The following is a 21,206-nucleotide window of genomic DNA, read 5'->3' as shown; positions in this document are numbered from 1 at the left end:
TATTAGAAACAAAAAATGAGCAAAACCTGTAGTATTTACTGTCTTTATGTGAATGGTTCACTCTGAGTACAGCAAGTTGCCGGGATGTGCTTCGTCTGTAAGTATGGCCCTGCCCGTCCACCCCAAATGCACGGCTAGCCGTGCCACGAGTGAGCTGTGCAGTATGCACATTGTTGTCCATTAAGATGTCTTAATGTGGAATTGTCTCCTTTGAGGAGTGAAGAGACAAAGATTAAACAGCAGTGAATAAAATAATTTTGAACTCTTTTACATCTTATTGCAAACTGCCAGCACTGTTACTTAGTGATTTAAGCAAGAGCCATAAGAGGTGTGAAATGAACACAGAATCCTGCAGCCTCTGGCATGGATTCTTCCTAAAATCTATGCTGACCTCCTCCTTAGAGCTTGTAATTGGTAGTGGGACAAGGCTTTCCCTCTCCTTTTTCTGAAACTAGCCAGTGGAAATTACTCAAGGAAATTTCAGTGAAAAAGGGGGGTTAGAATTTAGGTTGGCATCAGGCTTGTTTATAATGTTTCCAACAGATTTTTGTTAACGTCCCTATTACCTATCAGGTGACAAGAATATTGGATATAGGCTTTTAAGAAATTTGATACAGTTGAAATAAATTACTGAAAATTATTGATGTCTTGAAAGGCACCAAGGACGCAGTTTATACAACTTCTCTTGGCTACCAGTTGCAATGCTTGATTGTCTCCATTGCGAAACATTTCATCATTGTCTCTCATCCTTCTGATGTACACCACCCTAAAGAGCTGTGCTTTGTATTCTCTTAGGTATTGCAAGGGTTTCCCTGAGCCTTCTTTTCTCCAGGCTGAACCAGCATCTTCTTTCTATTAATAGTTAGCAAACCCAAGGAATTTGGAAGTGGTTCAGAAGGTTATATAGCATGCTTGTTTATGAAATGCAATCGCAGATGACATTAAAATGAGCTTCTCAAAAAATAAATCAGTGCTGCTTCAAATGGTTATACTTTCCTGATGTATATAATATTCGATTCTCTTATTCCTTGTATTCTAAACAAGATTAAAGAAAAGGCAGTGTGTTTTCATACCGACTGAGTTGGCTGAGTGCTGTTGGCTCGGAGGTCTCTCGAAGTAGGTCTTTCTTAGGGTTGCTCACAGGGCTGAGTCCCAGCTAGCGATGAGTTGCCAAGCTACGATTATTCAGACAACGTATACAGCAGCCATGCACTACAAGTTTTGGAGAGCATTTTTATGTTTCTAGGGTCGGAGCAAAAACAGAGAAAACGCTGACTAAAAAGATAGAAATTGTGTAAGTTGACAGCATTGGAACTTTCTTATTTTTGAAGTAAATTGTTACAGGCTATTTCTGTAATTCGACCAAAAAAAGCCCCCAACGATAGGCCTGTGTTGTTAAGGGTTACAAGCATTTGAGCTTTTGTGGGACTTGCATATGGAGTACACATACAGATTTTTATTTTTTTTTCCTTTTTTTTTTAAACAACCTTTCCCCCGCCCTAAAAATAAATACCATTATTTGTAACATGTCTATACTTAAATTTTATTTTAAAGTTATTTCAGAATTACCTGAGAGTATTTTGTATGCATCTGTATTTAGGTGATGATTTATCTTTTACTTAGGTAATGATGTATCTTATGCTACATGTTAATGTTTTGTTGAACTGGATTAAAGGAATGACATGACATTCCTTGCTGAACATCAAGCTGTGGAATTTTCTGCTTTCTGCAATTATTTTGAGAAATATCACATACAAGTTTTGGAAAGTCCATGTCTTCTGCATGACTGTGCTTTTCCAGTACCAAAGAGAAGGGTTTTGTTTGTTTGTTTGTTTTTGTTTTTTACAACAGAGCTAGACCTATTCTTCCTTGCTTATTATGTCATGTTATAGGGAGTGCATCTGTCACAATTTCAGCTATTCTTAATCTCCTTAATTTGTTAGGACACTTTGCTGCTTCATGTTTCTTTTCGCATACATGCTTTTTTCTCATTTTCTAGACTTCAGTTCCTTTACAGAAGGCATCCATTAGTCACCTATCATTCATATACTAAGCTTCTGAGCATTTTTCTTCAAGTCGTGATGAACGTGCCAGTGGTGTCCTTCCTCTCACTGTCTAAGCTTCAGGTGAAGCACCTCCCAGGTTGTTATGACTGCCTTGGTATTATTGTTTTCCACCCTGTTCTTTAAACGGTGCTTGCAAAAGAAAGTATCAGCTCAGTGCTCAATGGGTTTCTTGCACATTGTCACTAATACATGCTTCATTATGCCTCCTGGTTTACTGTGTTATATAGAGAAGGGTTCTGTTGAAGTTGGATCCATTATCAAATTTATTCTCAAAGCACTGATGAAAAATATTATTTTGGTGCGTCAAATAACACATCCACAGTCAGGAATTTAGAGTTGTTTTTTGTTTAGTTCAGGAATTTGAAAGAAAGGAGACAGTACCAAAAACTATAGCAGCATTTTTAAAAACTTTCAATAAAAGAATGCAATGATTTTTTTAAAATTGCTTTGCTCTTGGTTTTCATGATGAATCTTCACAGTTGGGGGCTGGTTTTGATCAGAGACAAAGATGGAATACTAATCTTTGGACTTACTGATGTGTTTTTTGTTGTTTTTTTTTTTTTTAAATAAAACACAAGTTTATAGCTGGAAAAAATAGCAGTGGGAAAAAAATAAATTTGTAACTGCTAAAGTCAGCACAGAACATGAGAAGGGGAATTTGGGATTGGCAGTACACTACATTTCTAAAACCTATAGCAGTTACTGCATTCTTTTTGGTAATCAGTGGTCACCAATATGCTTAAGGAAAAAAACATAGGAGAAGGAAAAAATGTTGGGAAACCTTTAAGGGACATTAAAAACAGATTTTTCTTGCATTTAAAAATGTTGACTCTACATTACAAAATGCATTGAGGACTTTAGGGTGGGAATAAACCTAAATGTGCAATATGAGATACATGTAGCCAGGATCTTTTTACATTAAAAAAAAAAAAAAATTGCTTTTCAACTGCAATTGCACCGCAATTCCAATTTTCCACTAAAGTGAATGGAATATGTATGATATTAATTCATTAGTACTAACCTCCTCAATCTGTTATCTTTACGTTCAATACCACAGCAACGTTTTTAGTTTGAGGTGTGTTTTTTCACTTTATAAATGAAGTGCCAGTGAACAGAGATATGGAAGTAACCTGTAAACCTTTCTTTTATCTGGCAAAGACATTTTTACTGCTGTTAAGGAGTGCACATAATACCTCACCTTGTGCTTTGCTTGCGTTTTTTCCTAAACGCGGATCATATTGTAACTGGCTGGTTTTGTCCATTCCTGTTTGCTATTCCTTATAAAGTATTTTGTAGGTCTGGTCTGTTTTACTAATTGCACTCATCCAACTTAAGTTGCCTGCTTTCTAATGAGTATTGTTAGTAATGTAAGAAGATGCATTTAGGTACCAACAGCGTGTAAGAGAAGCAGCCAACTGAAATTTGAAGCCAGTGTGTTTTATCTACTGCCTGTAACTATGTGCATCAGTGAAGAAATTGTGATTATTTCATTGCCCAAAGCCTGTTCTCTGTGGTGTCCCAATGGACTTTGTCCACCTAGTTTTAATAATATGTCCTTAAAACAAATATGTCTTGTAGCAAACATAAAAGATTTTAACTGTACTTCTCTCTTTCCTTTCAACTAGTATCACATTATTTTTCAGGTTCAGATGTTGACACATCCTTGTGTATTGGACAATTATATTTTAGCTATTTGAGGACTTGTAGATTTCCAAAACATTCAGCTTAGCATTGAGCGTGTCTTCTGTGCATTTGAAATAGCACAAGGAGCTTGGATTTGGATTTGGGTTTTTTCATGTGCCGGTATCGAGTATTGTTACTTATCAATGTAATTGCAAGGTTTCTCATTTTTTACTAAGATAATTATATTTTGAAGCACAAACAGAAAAGACGAAGTAAATTATTTTTTGTCCTTGCCATAGTTTGTATATTATTATCTCTGATCTCTGCTGTACTCAAACTTTGTATGAACAGAAGCATGTGTATACAGATGTTTTTGTATTCCTATAAATCCTCAGTCTTGGATCTTGGTTTTGGCAAGTGCCCATTTGGTTATGGGAATGTAAATCTAAATCAAAGACATTGCCCTAAAATTTTCAGACATTGTAAGCTTTTTTGTTCTGGTAAAACCCATCATATTACCAGTATTGTTCTGATAAGTTTGAAGTTCTCCTTTCCGTTCTTATTGCTCAGAAATACCTCCTATTTAAGAGATTTTTTTTTCTGTTTATTTCTTTCATAAAGATTGTTGGCCTCCTTTTCTGCTGGAAGCTCTGAATGAAGAATTCAGAATGGTTCAAAATAGGATCTCGAAGGTCATAGCAACTAAAACAGTTGCTAAATTTCTGGCAGACAGACATAAGCCTATGGGGTTTTCATTCATTATCCTGCCATTGCTTCTTATGTACATTTCCTTTTGCTTCAGTAGCTGTCCCTATCATACCCAGAACAGAAGCAACAACATTTCTCCTAAGTCATTGAAATAATCATTGAACTAAAACAAAAATATAGGAGTCTGTTTATCTGTGTGTAAATATTGAAAATAAATTGTTTAGAAATCATTAAAATATTAATATATAATTATTGTAATGTCCTTTCCCTATTTGTTTGCCCTTTTCAAAGCCACCATTTGCTTTCCATTTGCTTGGTCAACCTTGGTTACGCTTTCCTCTTATAGGCAAAATGGCAGAGAAAGCATTGGTATAGAACATGGGATACTTCTCTAAAAAGTGAACATGTTTTTTTTAATAAACTTATTTTGTATACTATTGCCATTCTAAATTGTATCAGAAGTGAGATTTAAAAAAAATATGATCTTACAGATAAAAATGGTTTGAGCTTTCACCTGGTAGACAGATTGTTGGGTTCCTGAGGCTGGCTTCGTTTATCGCTGTTGTTTGTTGCCAGAGACATTTTCACATTTGTTGTTTTTAATGGTAACTAGAAAGTAGTAACAGGATGCCTCTCCACTGCGCCACTGGCTCAGGAAGGAGATGTAAACTGGTGACACAAATATTTTGAAGCTTTTTAGTTAAAAAGAAGGATTTGTTGGCAGCTGGTACAAAAAGACGCTGAGGAAAATAATGAAGTTTGCTTGCGGTTTCCTTTTAAATCTAAAAAGTAGTTGTCATTGCCTGTTGATTCATGTTTTCCCCATTACAAATAGTGGAACCGAATGATTTGTTTGGGTTAACTAGCAGAAAATGGCAAAAATTACTTGTACAACAATTCTGTGGTGAGCTACCAGTGAGAGATTAAAGGGGGAAAGTGGAAGGCATAGACGTATGTATGTGTATGTATATCTAACTTTTTTTTTAATATAATTTTAATACCCCATTGGTATTTGTAATGATTACGGCATTTCTGGAGATCTATAATTCCACACTGAACAAAATTCAGGATTGTCTGTAAGCTGAAAACACCCTGTGAAGTACTTATTTGTGTTTGCTTTATGATCTGGCTAGCAGTCCTGGGCCCACCAGTGCAAAACGGGAGCTGCCTGCTTCCTGACACTCCAGCACACTTTCCCTCATGTCCTCTTGAAGAAAAGTTTGATCGGGGAAGTGCTAAAAACAAACAAAATCAACAATTTCAACAGAATATGTTGTTCTGGATGGACATGTTTGTGTTATGTAGAAATATGTCTCATTGAAACAGAACATTAGTCTTGGGTTTTCTCAAAGCTCAGACAGACTCTGAGACTTTTCAAGACTCAGTAAGGCTCAGCTGACCTTTTTTACTGTAATTTCTGTCCATTCTTTGCAGTAAATTCTTTGCATTCCTTTTCCTCGGTTATCTGGAACACTCATCAAATGACTGAAGAAGAAGTAGAGTTCTTTCTGAGATACTTTCTGAATCTATTTCTGAAATTTCTTTTCATGACCTAAGGTAATAATGATAACTGCTGTGGCAACACATCCCATCTGCTGAGGCTACAAACCTCACCTAGGTCTTACAAGTGTCTTGTGCACGGTTGCTTGCACAGTTAGGGGCTTTTCTTTCAAAAAAAAATGGCAAATTCTTTTCAATTCAACCAGTTCAGAACTGAAATGTGTAATTGCAGTAGAAGGAAAATCAAAGGTTTTCTGTTAATGTCTTATCCAAACACTTGCAATGTCTCCATGGCAGCTTAGACAAGCCTACATTTCATAGAGGCAGCAGGCACTTTGGTTTTACCCAGAGCTCCTTCCATCATAAAGGTGTTCGGTCTTTTGGTACTCCTGGTTAGGGAGCTGTTTGATACGGACACTGAGCAGAGCTTTGACCTAATAGTATTTGCCGCTAGCCAGTTTCAACGCACCAGTGTTTTAAGAAGCACTCAAACTCCACTTTCTTCCTGCTTGCTCATTCCCAGCAGCTGTTCGCCTGAAATAGTCAGTGTCAGGAGATGAAATCTTCAGTGGCAACATTATTCATTCCTGCTTGAGTGCTCCGTTGCACTGTCTCCAGATTGTTTTGCTGCTACTGGTTTTGAGGCTGGGCCATTAGTCAGAATGAGAGAATAAATTCATTTTTTTTCATTCATTTTGCTTTCCGGTTGATATGCGGCAGCCGCCCAAGCAGTTCTGGCTGAGCTGGGGGCAGTAGCTAGCTGCTGGAGAGAAAATGGAGGAAGGCAGGGAGGACAGGCAGAGCTTAAGCTATCCCTGTGAAACTGTATTTTAAAACAGAAACGGAAACTGTTCCACCAGAAACCAGCTGAAACAAGTTACTTCTGTTGACCCTAAACAAGGAGTAAGACACCTTCTCCCAGGAAAACCGAAGGAAGTGTGGTTTGAATCATCCTATATGCTCTTAAGTAGCTTTTAATGACTCAGCAGCCTAATTTTATAGTCTTATTTTTAAGACTGGCGTGCTATGCCCTCTGTACAGACCTGCACCACTGGTCCGACTTCCTCTCAGACCTGGTAGCCTGGGTGAGCTGCACTGGTGTGTGCTGGGGCAGCCCTTGAAGGTGCTGAGTGACACGGGGCCATTCGGTACTGAAGGTGCATGCTGAGCTGTGACTGGCTCGGGAGCTTCTCAGGGTTTTCTTATACACGGTCAGCCCAGCCACTACTGTCTTATCGGTTCCAATCTATGTGGTTGTTATGTGACACGTTTTTTGCTTTTTCAAAAATTGGTGAATTTTATAAATGTTGTGGAGGTTGGCTTACATGAAGTTTTGCTTCAAGTCAAATACCAAACAATATAATTTGTTTCATGTGTGAGCTGTTTCACGTAGCTGATGTTTCCCTCAGCTTCTGCTGAGACTTCTGAAGACCTTGGAAACATATTTTACACATAGCAGACCAAACGGACGTTATCCTGCCTTGTTATTTTATTACTTGTAGTTATAATATAGCACAATTATCCATGTGTCATGAATATGGGGGCAAGAGAGTTTGTGCAAATTGTTTGTCTCCGAGAATAATGATTGCCCAATTATGATGCACCACATCTGGAACAAAGATACGTTACTAACCTTGTTTACTGGTCTGGGAAAAAAAGGAGGATGTAAGATTTTACTCCATCACCTACGGGTTTAAATTATAAGTAATTTCGATTATATTAATGTAATTATTGTGGAGTAAAATTAATGAGTGTGGAAGGACACAGTTGATGGATATTCTATATGTGAAGATCACTTTATTTCAGCTCAAGTGTCAAAATACCTACAGTAACCACTTGGAGTAATACTCGGAAATTTTATTTAATGTTTTCAGTGAAATTAATGATCTTTCTGGACCCTTTCCTTTATATGTGTTTTAATCTGGCAGATTTAGTTTCAGTTTGGAGAGTTTAGTTTGTTTTTAGTAGACATAGATGTAGACTGTATATAGCATTCTTACCTTTTAGCAGCACTTTGGTGTATTTGAATGAAAGAAAAAAAATCATTTTATAGTTTCTTATGAAAGTATTTCTGTTGTGTGAATTTACTTAAATGATACCAGATTGAGTTTACAGCACTGTGGCAAAACAACTTGCAGAATGTGTTGATGTGCTCATGCTAGCTTTAACTGTCTAGCTCAAATAGCAACAGTGGCAGCACAGGCAGTTTCAGCACAGGTTAAAAGCACATAGATTGCATGGTAACTCGTGTCATTTTAACTGCCTGGGTCTGAAATGCTTTGCCCTTTTTTCTTTGATGAGAGAATTTTTAAAAGATTGAGTTCACTAAAGCTAACTCAAAGCTGTTCCATAAAATAAATCAGTAACTTGCAATAGTGTTAACGTTATTTTTAATTAACAAGTATTAAACAGCTTTGCTTAAAGCAAACCGTGTTTTAGCCCAGAATTCATCAACCTAGCAGCTCTTTGAACAGTCCCATAGTTTAAAATCATTTTTTTTTGTTGTTTTAGCCATATCATCAGAGAGTTTGGGAGTTTTGGGGAGTGCAGGATGTTTGATTTGGATTTACTTTTTTTCCATGACACTGTAAAGTTCTCATTGAAAATTTCTTAAGCCACTGAGTCCTATGAAGTCCCAGTAGCACCTTAGTATTGTGTATTTTTAAATAATTCCAAACCAATTAAAGTCTTGATAAGTTTTCTTTATTTTTTACTCGTATTTCAGTGAGGGGAAGACTTGAGCAGAGCTACCTCTGTTTAGTGGCTAGAGCAGCAGCTCTCACTCAGCCAAGGCAAAACCTTGGCTGAGGTTTCTCAAATACTCAAATACTGTTCCCAACAGGATAGCTCTACAAAGTTTTAGAACAAGGGTAGCATTTGGTTTGTTCTGCAAGCATGCATGAACTTAAATTTTCAATAATCAAGTTAGACAAATGGGAATAGCAACTAGCATCCTCAAAGTATAGCTATCTAACAAACGAATATATAATTGTATCGAGTGCTGAATGTAAATAAAATCAGCATGACTAATAGTAACAGTGAAAATGAATTAAAAGGTAGAATATTCTAGGTAAATATTCTAGAATATTTCTACCTCGAAAGGTAGAATATTCTAGGTAAAAGGTAGAATATTCTAACAGCTGTGCAACTGACTCATTGGAAAAGGCATTTTTTTCTACATATTATGCAGGTGTTAAAGCAGCTTAGAAGACAGTTAAAAGGATTATCTGTTTGGGATTTTTATACTATATTTAGGAAAAAGTGTTAATGTCTAATTCTTTATTTGCTAGGTTTTCTATATTTCTCTACTTGTATTACACCGTGTGTATTGTACAAGGTAGAATAAATTGATTTTGTCAGAAGTCTTTGCTGGTTATGATTGAGAGTTGCAAGATTTTACATGGTACATGCATAGTGAGTAGTTTGTTAACTGAGTGCCACAACATCTTTGTCTCAGACATTAGCAGGAAAGATCCTGTGAGTTAATAAGGTTAGAATTTTTAGAGATACAGTAATTCAAAATTCATAAGGCAACGGGACATGTTAGAAATGAGAAATAAAATTCTAGAGTTTTAAGAGCTGTACAGCTATCATCTGAATTATTTCTAAGAGGAATAAATATGTACGTATACTAGAATGTGCTACTTCTGCTCTGGCAGGGACAGCTGCAAGTAAATGTTGATGCAATAGCTGATTCCAAAACAGAGAGGGGAAAAAAAAAAAAAAAGCCAAAGAAAGATGAAGAGTATGTTGGAGGCCTCAAATGTTAGTTCTCAGTGTGTTGTGGAAGAGTCATCCAAAGGTCTTTCTTACAGGGGAAAAATGAATAAAGAAGTAATCCAGAACTACTTTTAAAAATAACATTATAATGCTACCCTTCTTCTCAATTTTTTCCTAACAATCAGATTAGCTGTGTATACCTTACAGTTCCTGGTGTGAGATTCTGCTTGGTTTTGGAAATGTAGCCTGTTATATCCTGATCTTTTTATACAAGCTGGGAGTAACTCTATGTTTAAATTCTGGGAATGCAAAATCTTCCTTTTGGTCATTGCTTTAATTTCCTTTATCTTGAACTTTTTTTACTCACCTGTCAATCACTTCCGGACTTCTTAATATTTTTCTTTGCTCACTTGTACTTATCCCTTTTTCCCTATTTCTTTTTTTTTTTTTTTTACCCCTTCTCCTTTTATTTTCTCTTGCTTATTGTTGCATCTCTCCTACTTTTTCTTCATCTCCATCTACATAAAATAATATGAAACATTGAAATCTGGTGCTTCTCATATGACTTTATACTGTTTGTCCGGTTAATATTCCTCAAATAATCATAGAGTCAGTAATTGTTACTTAAATTAGAATAATGGTAATGTCTGCACTGTTGCTTATATTGAAATGGTATGACAATATTATTTTCTTAAATATTGCTCTCACTTTGTGTAGAAACTTCAAATTTTGAGTACCATTAGTATATGGTATTTATTAACATAACTAATAATCATTCTTATTTATTTTTCTATGCTTATGCAATTAGCAGTTTTGTGTATGCCATCATGTCAAAGGCATGCCCCTTTCAATCACTTGCTAATTAATATCTACTAAAGCAAAAAGAGAAATAAATATCCCCGACATAGAACCACAGATTCATTAAGGTTAGAAAAGACCTTCAAGATCATCTGGTCCAACTGGTCCGATGATCAGACCTTCTGATCATCTGGTCCCCTACTACCAATGTCACCCACTAACCCATGTCCCTAAGCACCACGTCCAACCTTTCCTTGAACATCCCCAGGGACGGTGATGCCACCACCTCCCTGGGCAACCCGTCCCAATGCCTGACTGCTCCTTCTGAGAAGAAATGTCTCCTAACTTCCAACCTGAACCTCCCCTGGTGCATCTTGAGGCCATTCTTCGGTTGGAATCAGTTGTACCTTCCTAAACTGACTTTGTTAGTAACCCAGATGATTATAGAATTGCCAAACATGAATTAACTGAATTAAAGCCATGCCTTGCTATATGCTGGGCATTAATATCACAGCCCTTCTGCAACGCCCGCTGAACGCCAGCAGTCCTGAGGTCACACTGAAATCCAGGCTTGGGACCGTTTTGGCTGAAGTCTCTGAGGGCCACAGGCCAGGCGGTGGCACTTTGCCACTGCTCCGTCTGCAAGGCAGTCGGTGGCGGCGGGGAGAGCTTGCAGAGGAATTTGGGATGAGTGCAGATGAGGAATAGAGGGCGTGAAGGCTGCTTGTGCTTCCTCGGGTACCTCTGTGTAAAATCTCAGTGTGGCTGAGACCGGTGCTCCCGTACCCACGCTGACGACACATTATTCCACAGCTTTATGGTGTTGAGTTAGGACAAATCCTGTTAGGAATCATGAGAACTGAATTATACATCTGAGAAAAAGAAGCTTTAAACATACACTAGGTTTATATGCATGAATGTTTGTGTTACTTTACTTCTGTGGAGATACAAAACCAGAACAAAACAGAAGAAGAACAAAGTGAAAGTTGAGCTGTAAGGCTAGCCAATTTTCTTTTAACTTGACTTCTGCAAGAACAAAATTTATTGTTACCAGTGGTTGTTTGAGATGTTTCTGCAATGCCAGGCGTTTCTGTTCGAATAAAAAATGCCTCAGAGTTGTACTGAACGTGAATGAATTACACTGGCAGCTAGTGTGTTAGTATTACTATTACTTCTTTGTATCATAGCAGCACCTAGCAATAAAACAAATATTTACACACGCATCAAGGGCATTCTTGGTGACTGCAGCTTTGGCAGTTAAAAACCAAATAAGGTGGAGCATAACACATTTGCCTGGCAACTGCACGTGACTTCTCGTAGTGGGTATACTAAGGAATTATCATCACTGCCCTAAACGTTCTTTTGCACTTGACAATAGACAAATATTGGAGTGCACATCATCCTTGTTCTGAGAGGTTTAGTCTAAGGTATATTATGAAGTTGCAGAGTAAATGGTGTTACAGAATTTCAATGTAATCATAGTTCCTTATGATGATGTTATTCTGGTTTTTGCTGCTTTCTCTTTGAAGTGTTTAGCAGATCAAAGTTTGAGGATAGTTGACCATTTTTTACTAGTCTGTTATTTATCAGTGGATTGGCTGCATTATACCCCTACGCATACGTCAATTACAAAAATACTAAATGGTTTTTTGAGTACCATAAATCTCTTCTTGTAGCTACTTGTGTCTTCTCAAGAATATTTCCCATTTCGCTCTTGTTTATGCTAAGAATGTGTTGATAAACTGAAATGTGATGCTTTGGACAGCTATATTTAAAGAACTGTGTTTGGAATTTATGAGAAAGGAATTCAGAGGATATGAAGTTTTAGAAGTCTTTTCAACTGAAGTGGCTTCTGCTATTGTTGATAGCAACAGGCACATTAGCATTTCCTATTACTGTTTAATTTCACATACGCAGAACAGTTAAGGCAACTGAGAGTCATTAATAACCAGACAAATAAAAGCTACCAGGTGGCAAAATTTTGTTGAGACTGCCATAAACGTAATGCTTTATAGAGCAATTAAGGGAGAATGCTTTGTGGCAAAGATTTGAGCATATGTTTTTATAGAAAGTTTCATTTTTCACGTAATGCAGATGTTAAACCTTTTTGTGATGTCCAGGAATAATAGTAATATAACACAACGGAATTGAGTTGAATGAAAATAAACACTGACTGACATGAGAATAGATTTTACCTACATATCTGCATGTGTTTAAGCGTTAATCTGGTCCTTATGCTAGCTAGATTAATGAGAGGTATTGTAATATATACAGTAGGGAATTATGCTGTGGACACTGATATAAGTCTGTAGCTCTTATATAAAAAATAATTATATTTTTATTTAAGTGCAGCTCATGCAAGAATTATTTGCCTCTGTAGAAACACAGATTGCACCTTTATCACTGGTGTCCAGTAAAGATTACAGTTGTATCGGGTCTATGTAAAACCAATACAACAGTACAGCTACTACTTAATATATCTTAGGACACGGAGGTGATAGTACAAGCAGATTTGATGGTTCCTAATTTACCCAAGTCCTCTCTGCTGTTGGAAGGTTTGCTCTAAGTGACAAGAGATTGACCTCTTAAACAGTTTATATCCTTCACTGAGAAATGAAAAGTGATTCCAAGTAGATCTGTGGGCATAAACATCTTTACTAGCTAAGACAAGTGTTTGCCCACAAAGAAGTAAATAACTCTTCAGACTCTTTCTGAAAGGCCCTTCTCTAAGCTTTGTTTGAACAAGACACCAAATAACTTTCCTATATTTGGTCTATACATTGGCAGTCAGTATTAAGAACTAATACTGACTGAAATTTATTAGACTACTTTATTCTGTTCTGTTCTTTGAGCCATCCTTCCTTCTTTTAGTTGGTGCTGCACAGCAATTGGTCATACGTATTTTGAGTATGTTATATTTATGGTAATTACCAGCTAGTTACATGAACTGATTCAATGGCTAATGAAGTCAAGGAAACAATTCTCTCAGAGGCATACACATTATCTTAACAGGGATAACGTATCTCAGAGAACTCCAGTTACTGTTCCAACGTGCAACTCTTCTTTTAATAGTAGAAATGAATGGAGTTTTATTGATTAGCAGTAGTTGAAGACTGCCTCTTGTCCTTAACCATGTACTTCCGTCCTCTACCTGACCCACAGTCAAGCTGAAATAACTGCAATAGTAAATAATGAACATAAGCTGAATACCTTGTCTGAAAACTTTCTTTAGTCATACTTGGAAGAAAGTAAATGCCTAATGCTGAGCTTACTTAGAGGAACTAGATGCTTTGGGTTGTGTCCTATGACTGTTTTTTAAAACGCACCATGGTACTTGGGGGGGGAAAAAAAAAACAAAAAACTTACACAGCTTTAAAGCCAAGACATTAACTACATTCAGATGTTTTTATTTATATTATGTTTTAAATGTGCTGTCTGGACAAGCCTGATAATGTAAACTGCACAAAAGCAAGATGGGTCACACTTGATAATCAACATTTCTTTGGTATGTCGAATCTAAGTTGCTTTGTGCAATCCTTGACCCTTTTATTAAGCCATCAAAAAGGCTTAGAGAGAATCTTTCAGCATCTTTCATAAAGGAAAATATTTAAGGATCTGTAAAGTAACTTGCTTCTGTTGTAAGGGAAGAAAACATAAACTTAGCTTAATTTCTCTCCTAAAAATGCCTTTCTTCCTGACTCATGATTTTTTCTTCCCAGATTTTTGTTCTTCACACTGTTTTGTAATACGGTATCATTTTTCCTTTCTCATAATCCTTTTAGTCTCCATACTGTCTTTGACTTCTTAGTATCTCTTACTAAATTAGACATATCTGCTGATTTTCATACAGTGCTTTTTCTATTACGTTTATCATCAAGATGTGTTGAATAATACTTAATCACAGAGTTGTAGGGCAGGGGTTTCAAAATAGAAGATAAAAAAAACCTTATGTCAGTAAATTTGTGGAGGAAGAATAGAACTGCTGAGCTCCATTGGCTGATGGTAGAATGCCACTGGAAAAAAAATGTCCAGGTGCACGGTTAATGCTCTGCTGCAATAGACACATCAATTCCTGTGTCCTGGATTCAGCTGTGCAGATGACTACACAGAAAATGGCTCTACTGACAGCTTAGTATTAAGATAGTTTATGTTAAAAGTTAAATAAAATAACAAATAAGCCCTAAAGCTTTTAATTCAGGAGGAAAAAAAAGGGTTATTTTTCTTCAGTTTAAGTGGATTGTCAGTAATAGCTGATACAAGAATAAACAACAGGGAACGTACTGTCCCCAAGAGGCAGATGGCAAGCCTGTTCTGTGTATATTCTTGCACCAATTGGCAGGTCTGGCAGACTGGTTTCCAGGAGTAGTACAGGCTTTTGTGAGACACGCAACATCTGGGCAGTTCCAGAGGACACATCTGGCTGGATTGCACTGCAGGTTACCCAGTAGCAGCAGGAGCATTCATGGTTTCCAGACTCCTTTCTATTCTCTTGCCTATGGCCCACCGCAGTCTTGAGTGTTCCCAGCAGGTGTCCAGGAGAGCAGCATCAAGAGGTGATGCTCAGTTGGAGCCCAGGGGTAGTGCGGGCTGTCTGGTGTGGGAATGCAAAGGCTCTGAAGGCAGAGCAAGCAAGCCTGCAAGTCTTGTCTGTTCTAGAGAAGTGTGCTCTCATTTCCAGTTTGCCCATTTACTATAGAAAAAAAGACAAGGAATAAAGTGCCACTGCCTTGGTGCTGTTACTTTAGAAACGTTGTTTTGTAAATGTGCACTCATCATTGCTCAGGAGTATAATTTTTCATAAACTAAAGGAAATCCCTTGCCTCAACAATTGTAAAGGGATATAATGCATATAAGGTTCATTGCTTCCCCACCAAGAAAAAAAAGAAAAGAAAAAACATTTGCAACTTCTGTGTTCACTGTTTATTGTGCACCTATTCCTGTTCTTTTAGAGGTTTCATTTTAATTGTTTTTCCTCACATTAAAAAAATAAATAAATAGACCTCTAGTATGTATTTAATTTATTCCTAGTCTCCTGTAATTAGGTTGCAAATAACCATGTGGTTACCATATGACAAAGTGGTATTGAAAGGAAATGCTTTATAAGATGCACAGCAGTATGTGTGCGTGGGTGTAGGTAATGCAGGTTTAGTTCTTCCGTAGGCATGCAGCCTAGGTACAGTTATGAAAATGCAAACAGTATGTTAAAATTAATACAGTTATATCAAGAAATGTATACATGCTATACTGAGGTGCTTGGGATGTTAAAAGAAAGGTCTTTCGCTGCCTCCATTTTCTCAAGAGGGGGTAGATGAGTAGCTGACAGATGCTTCTTGTTATATACACCACAGCAGCTTGTTTTACCAGGCAGAAAGTACTGCATTACTTTCACCTTCAATCAGGTGGCACATTGTGGTTATTACTGTCAGTGCACCTTTGTAATGTACGTATATACATACACGTATTAGCAGTAAGTGTGTGCTATACATGTACCAGCCTCTGTAGTCTCTATTCAGGCAATGAGAAGAAGAATTCATCTGACTTCAGTCCCTCAGACTTCTCTACTGGCTAAAAACAGTACAGAAAAATGAGTAAAATTACGAAGGAACCGTACAAATTTTGGAATGGAATCTGCTTTTCATTTTGAGGGGAACAGTGACAAACTGAGCCATATACTGCAGAAATCATGGTTGAATAAAGTATGAAAAATAAAATTATGGAAATGTGCAAAAGGAAAATAAAGGGCAACAGAAATAGAGTGGTGGCTGAAAAAGGTGAAGCTGTAATCAACTGAAGGATAAAAAAAATAATGATAAAGAAACTTCTTTGTCAATTTGCTGCTGCTACAGAGGCGTTGGGCTGGTGATGAGAAAAGACTTCCTCCCAGGTACCAGGTATCGGGTTCTATTTTAAGGCATTGACCTGACCTCAAGGTGTTGAGGTGTGCTGTATCACCCTTAACTAAGTGATCTGCAACTGACTCCAGTCTGCTGGAAAAAAAAGATCTGCAATTAGGTGGATACAGAGCAATTTCCATTCAAAGCAACCAGCTGTGCATACACATGCTACTGGAGGAATCCAGGCTTATCCTGAGCTTGTAAGGAAATCTTGGTAAACTTTTTGGGCAAAGATTTTCCCTGTCAAGTGTGGCATTTGTAATGCTATCCCTGTATCACTTGTGGTTTTAGCTTTACCTGAAGCAAACTGGTCGCTGTGCAAGATGTTATATGACAGTTACATAGACAAAACTACTTTTTCCTTGTGTGTGTCTTTTTTGTAGAGTTGGTCGTTGGTTCTGAGCACACTTGGGGTTTGTGTAATTTACAGATTGCCAGCAGGACTGTTCTAGTCAAGGAAAATGTTTACTTAGATAGGAGCTGTGTTTATTCTGAGACATAATTGTGAGTGGTGCAGTTTCATAAATCCCTTTTGCAAACAGTGCTTTTATGCTGTGTAATTTAGGTGAAGGGGAAGAGTGCATTGTCTTTTCTTGGTTTCAGTTCCCTTAATTGCACAAAATGAGACCCTGTCATGACTTTTGAGGTCCGTTATGCTTTAAACTTTCAATGTACCATTCTTTAAATAGTTGAAGATAACATAATTCTAGCCCTTGTAAAGCAATTTAGGCAGTCCTCAGTGTAGAAATTATATCTTTACTATATATCTTTATATCCATATAGATATAGTGTGCAAAAACACACGATACATGTTGGGTTGTTTTTCTAAGTAAGAACTGGGTCTAGAAGCAGCTAGAAAGTAGTAAAAACTTTTCTAATAGCTGCTTAAAAAATTAATACTGTTTTTTCACAAACTGATTTTGCTTTTAATCAGAGTTTTAATGAAATACTATCTCCATGCCTACACTGCTATCCCTAACACCTTGATTGATCATAAGGCTTTTAACAAATGCAATTTAACCTTTGTTGAACTGCATTTAAAACACATTTTTATTTTGAGGACCCCAGGTTACACAGGTCAGTAGCTTATGGTACAGATCTTGGTGCTTTCCAGCTTTAGGTCTCCTTACCTTGTTCAACCCAGTTATGTTGGTTGTGTTTGTAGGAGCTCAAGCTTCTTGAGGCTTTTTTTGTACCGAAGTCTTCGACTCTGTCCTTCTTTCCCTTTTCTAATTCTATCATCCACATTTTATTGTTTAAAAAACAGCTTTTGTCAGGTATTCTCATGCAGTAGTACAACTAATTTTCATAGCTATAATTTGTTACATATCCCAGTTGCTACAAACTGATATTTATGCTTGTCCAAAAATAAAAGCATGCTGCCATCTTCCTAAATACGTGATGATGATTTGATGAAAGTTGATGTGCTCTGATGTGCTAGTAATGTTTGTAGATTTATGCTTTAACTGAGATTTTCTTAAATACATTGTTTACTTCCTGAAAAGATTGCCGTATTTCCTCTAATTTAAATAATTGATCTTAGTTTAGAACATTGTCATTTCAGGAACGAACTAAACTGTCTTTGTTTGTCTCCGCCATGTGAAGCAGTGATGCAGAAGCTAACAGTATGCCCCTCTCTAGCATCCTGTCATTAGAACATCCTATTTTGACCACAATTTTTTCCAGTCCTTTTGGTGGTGCTGAGGCCTCAGCAGTCCTGTTTTCCTCATGTTTCTGTGGCTGTTATTTAACTCTGACAATTCTGGAATCTCATTTTGACCAAGAGGCCAATAGGAAAATATAATTTAAGCATACACAGCCCTCCCTATACCATCAACGTTATTAATCCAATAGATAAAAAAGGATGAAAATGAATAGAATTTATTGTGTTATCAGTTTTTAAAAGGTCTTTTAAAATTTTAAGCATGATCTCGGCATGAGAAGAGGCTGTAAATGGAGTCTTACCTCTCGTGGAATTACCGTATAATTAGACAAGACTGCAGAAGGCGGAGCTGAACCGTTGGTTTTGGGCAGTGCTAGAGGCCACTTGAGAAAACCAGCACCTGACCTGCTGGTAACTGTATTCAGCAAGGTTGTACAGGGTAGCATATTCCTGCGTGTTCTGGATATGAACACACACAAAAAGTACTGGAGAAACATTGCTTTTTAGGCCATCTTTCAGTCCTCAAAAAGCTTCGAGGAGACTATATTTAGGTAGAGTTGATTTTCATTTCAAAAGAAGTCTCAAAAAATGCAAGAATAAATCTTTGTTCCATATTCATGTTGGTGACAGCTGTCTTACAGAGTAACATCCTTCAGTTAATTGAAATGCATTAATAAATGTATTATCCAATATCTAAAAGTGAAACTACTCCAAGTGACTAAAATTACATTTCTAGAAAGAATATCTATTTGTGAAAATGTGTATGCAATTTTCAGTTTATAACAACATAGTTTTTGACTTGAGAATAAGAATTATTGGTGAGGTTAGCACCAAATACTCTATCAATATGCAAAAGAGCAGATAAACTGTAAGAGCAGATCTCATAAATGGAACTGTAATTACCTTGCTAGCACAGGACTAAAAAAGTACGTAAAAGCAGAAATGCAAAATAATTTCCAAAAATGTACTTGCTGCACTTTTGTCATGTGGTGATTGCTGCTTTTAGGGATCTGCGGACCTCGATAATGGGAATGTTAAAATTATCTCAGGCAGCTTGTCTGTGCTGGGCAGGTGCCGGAGCCCCGGCACAGGCTGCCCTGAGGTGCTGAGGGCTCCTCCTTGGAGATCCCCAAAAGCCGCCTGGGCATGGGGCTGGGCACCCTGTGTTGGAGCAGAGGCTTGGACCAAGCGTCCTCCAGGGGTCCTGCCAGCCTCAGCCATCCTGGGATTCTGGGATTCCCTTTGCATTACTTGAGTTAGACTACTGTAGTTCAGTAATGAGGCTGTGTTAAAACCAGACAATGAGGCTGTTGGAGAACAGAGCTACTTTTAGGTCAGACCATCTCATCAGGAGCATGTGGAGCCAGTACCCTGGGATGTCCTACCCCAGGATGTCCTATGTTTGGTGGCTGCTTGTTGCTGAGGGCTGTTAAGGGATTGACCTGAATTTTTGCATTGGTTAGCAGACTGGTTACTGTGGGCTTGAATGTTTAATGCTTCTGAAATGTAATCATGTTGTTATTGGTATTCTACAGTAGCTAGAACTTTCGTCATTTTTTTGCAAATAACTTGTGTTTGAATTCCTGAATTTATATTGATATTAGTAAAGGCCTTGATGCTACCAGGATGTGTATTACTTCATCGGATGATGTGCAGTTGAGCTAAACAACCATAAACTTCCCTGTATCAGAGCCAAAGTGTAGCATTTTTGATAAAGTTGGAAGTAGCTTACGATTACGGATGGATTCCTGGTAGCATGACTTACTTAGCAGTGTTTATGTACAGTACTTCTTACGGAACTCAAAATCAGTCGCAGTGTGAACTCTTGTTCCATCTAAGAGCAGAGCAGTGTGTGTTCTTGGTGAATGGTCTAGAAGGAAATTTGCCAGCTTTAAGATGGCAAGCTGAATATTTTTAAATATCATTCTTAGAAAAGCTCTAGTATGCAGAAAATTGCAATGCAGATTTAAATAGTTGAAGAATAATGTGTATTGATTAAAAACACATACGAGAAGTTTATTCACTCAGATTGCTCTGTGTGTGTGTGCACGTGTCAGTTAAAATCTGCCATGGGAGCAAGGGAAGATTGTGTATTCAGTCATGATGAGTCCCTTCACGAGTTCCTTCATGATTCGAGACTATTTCTGTTATTTTTGTCTTCTGACAAAAAAGTTCCCATAGGATCCCTACTTGGACTCCTGAAGGATCTGGAAAAACTATTTCCGTCCAAAATAATAATAGCATGGGCTTTGGGGTTTGATCATGAACTGACATTTAAAAGTCATCTGAGGAAAGATACTTTGTGATTGAAGTCAGTTTTTGTTTAATGCAGTGGTAGCTGATCTTTCCCATCTGGTATCACAGTACTTGACGTGACATCTTCAGTTGTCCTCTGTCCAGCTTGTGAGATTCCCTAGGAGTTACTTCCCAAGAGACCCGCGAGTGGATCAGGTCATTCTGTTGCTCAAGTTATTGCTTGGCTTTCCTTATCCCCAGGGGAAAACCTAGAAAACTGGCAGCTACACAGAAGAGAATGTGAGGGGAAAACCCAGTACCTACAGAGTGTATTTTGAAGTGTGGTCATGTAAGGACTATGGCAGCTTTTGCCTGCTCTCTGCCTGACTTTTCCGTGCTTGTGCCAGATGCACGTTTCACCTGAGCCACAGTCATTACATTTTACACACAGCACAGGAAAGGCAGATGGTGATACTGTTTCCTGGCTCTCAAATGGTCAGTGTTTAACATCGCTCGCTTACCCTCGGATGCTGTAGCTTGACTTGCTGCTTCTGCCGCATCCTCATGCCGAGGAGTCAGCCAGGGAGAGGAGCACATCCTTGTCTAGCTCTGGGTGAGGCACTGCCTCGTGCTGCTCCAAAGCCTTCAGTTTTAGAACGTAATGTGCCTGAAAAGAGATGTGGGTATTTCTGGTTTGGCTTTTTTGGGTGTTTGATGGATTGCTAAGATAGGATCTTTCCTGCTAAGAGTCTGGATTTTATCCCAAACCCTGTGAATGACACACAAGATCAGATTCTCACAGCCTTCAGACTGATTGCCAAAACTCTTGCATTTAGTAAGGCACAGAACAACTGCTTCCTGTGTGCAAAACTCAACAAAGCAGTCGCTCCCGTGTACAAGGGAGGAAAGTCGTGTATTTTGTGATCTCCTTGAGATACCTCTGGTTTCCGTACAAAAAATACCACCCACTAGTTGGGGGTAAAAGCACCGATTATGGCA

General features: G+C 37.8%; 1 protein-coding gene across 2 annotated transcripts in view; it reads left to right on the top strand.

Moving 5' to 3' along the window:
* The window catches only part of CENPP (centromere protein P), a 137,847-nt gene that overhangs the window by 112,081 nt on the left and 4,560 nt on the right, over positions 1-21,206 (top strand). The window lies entirely within an intron of this gene.

The sequence above is a fragment of the Anser cygnoides genome, chromosome 10, assembly GCF_040182565.1.
Source record: "Anser cygnoides isolate HZ-2024a breed goose chromosome 10, Taihu_goose_T2T_genome, whole genome shotgun sequence".
Classification (NCBI taxonomy): Eukaryota; Metazoa; Chordata; class Aves; order Anseriformes; family Anatidae; genus Anser; species Anser cygnoides.
This window is presented reverse-complemented; position numbering and strand designations above follow the sequence as displayed.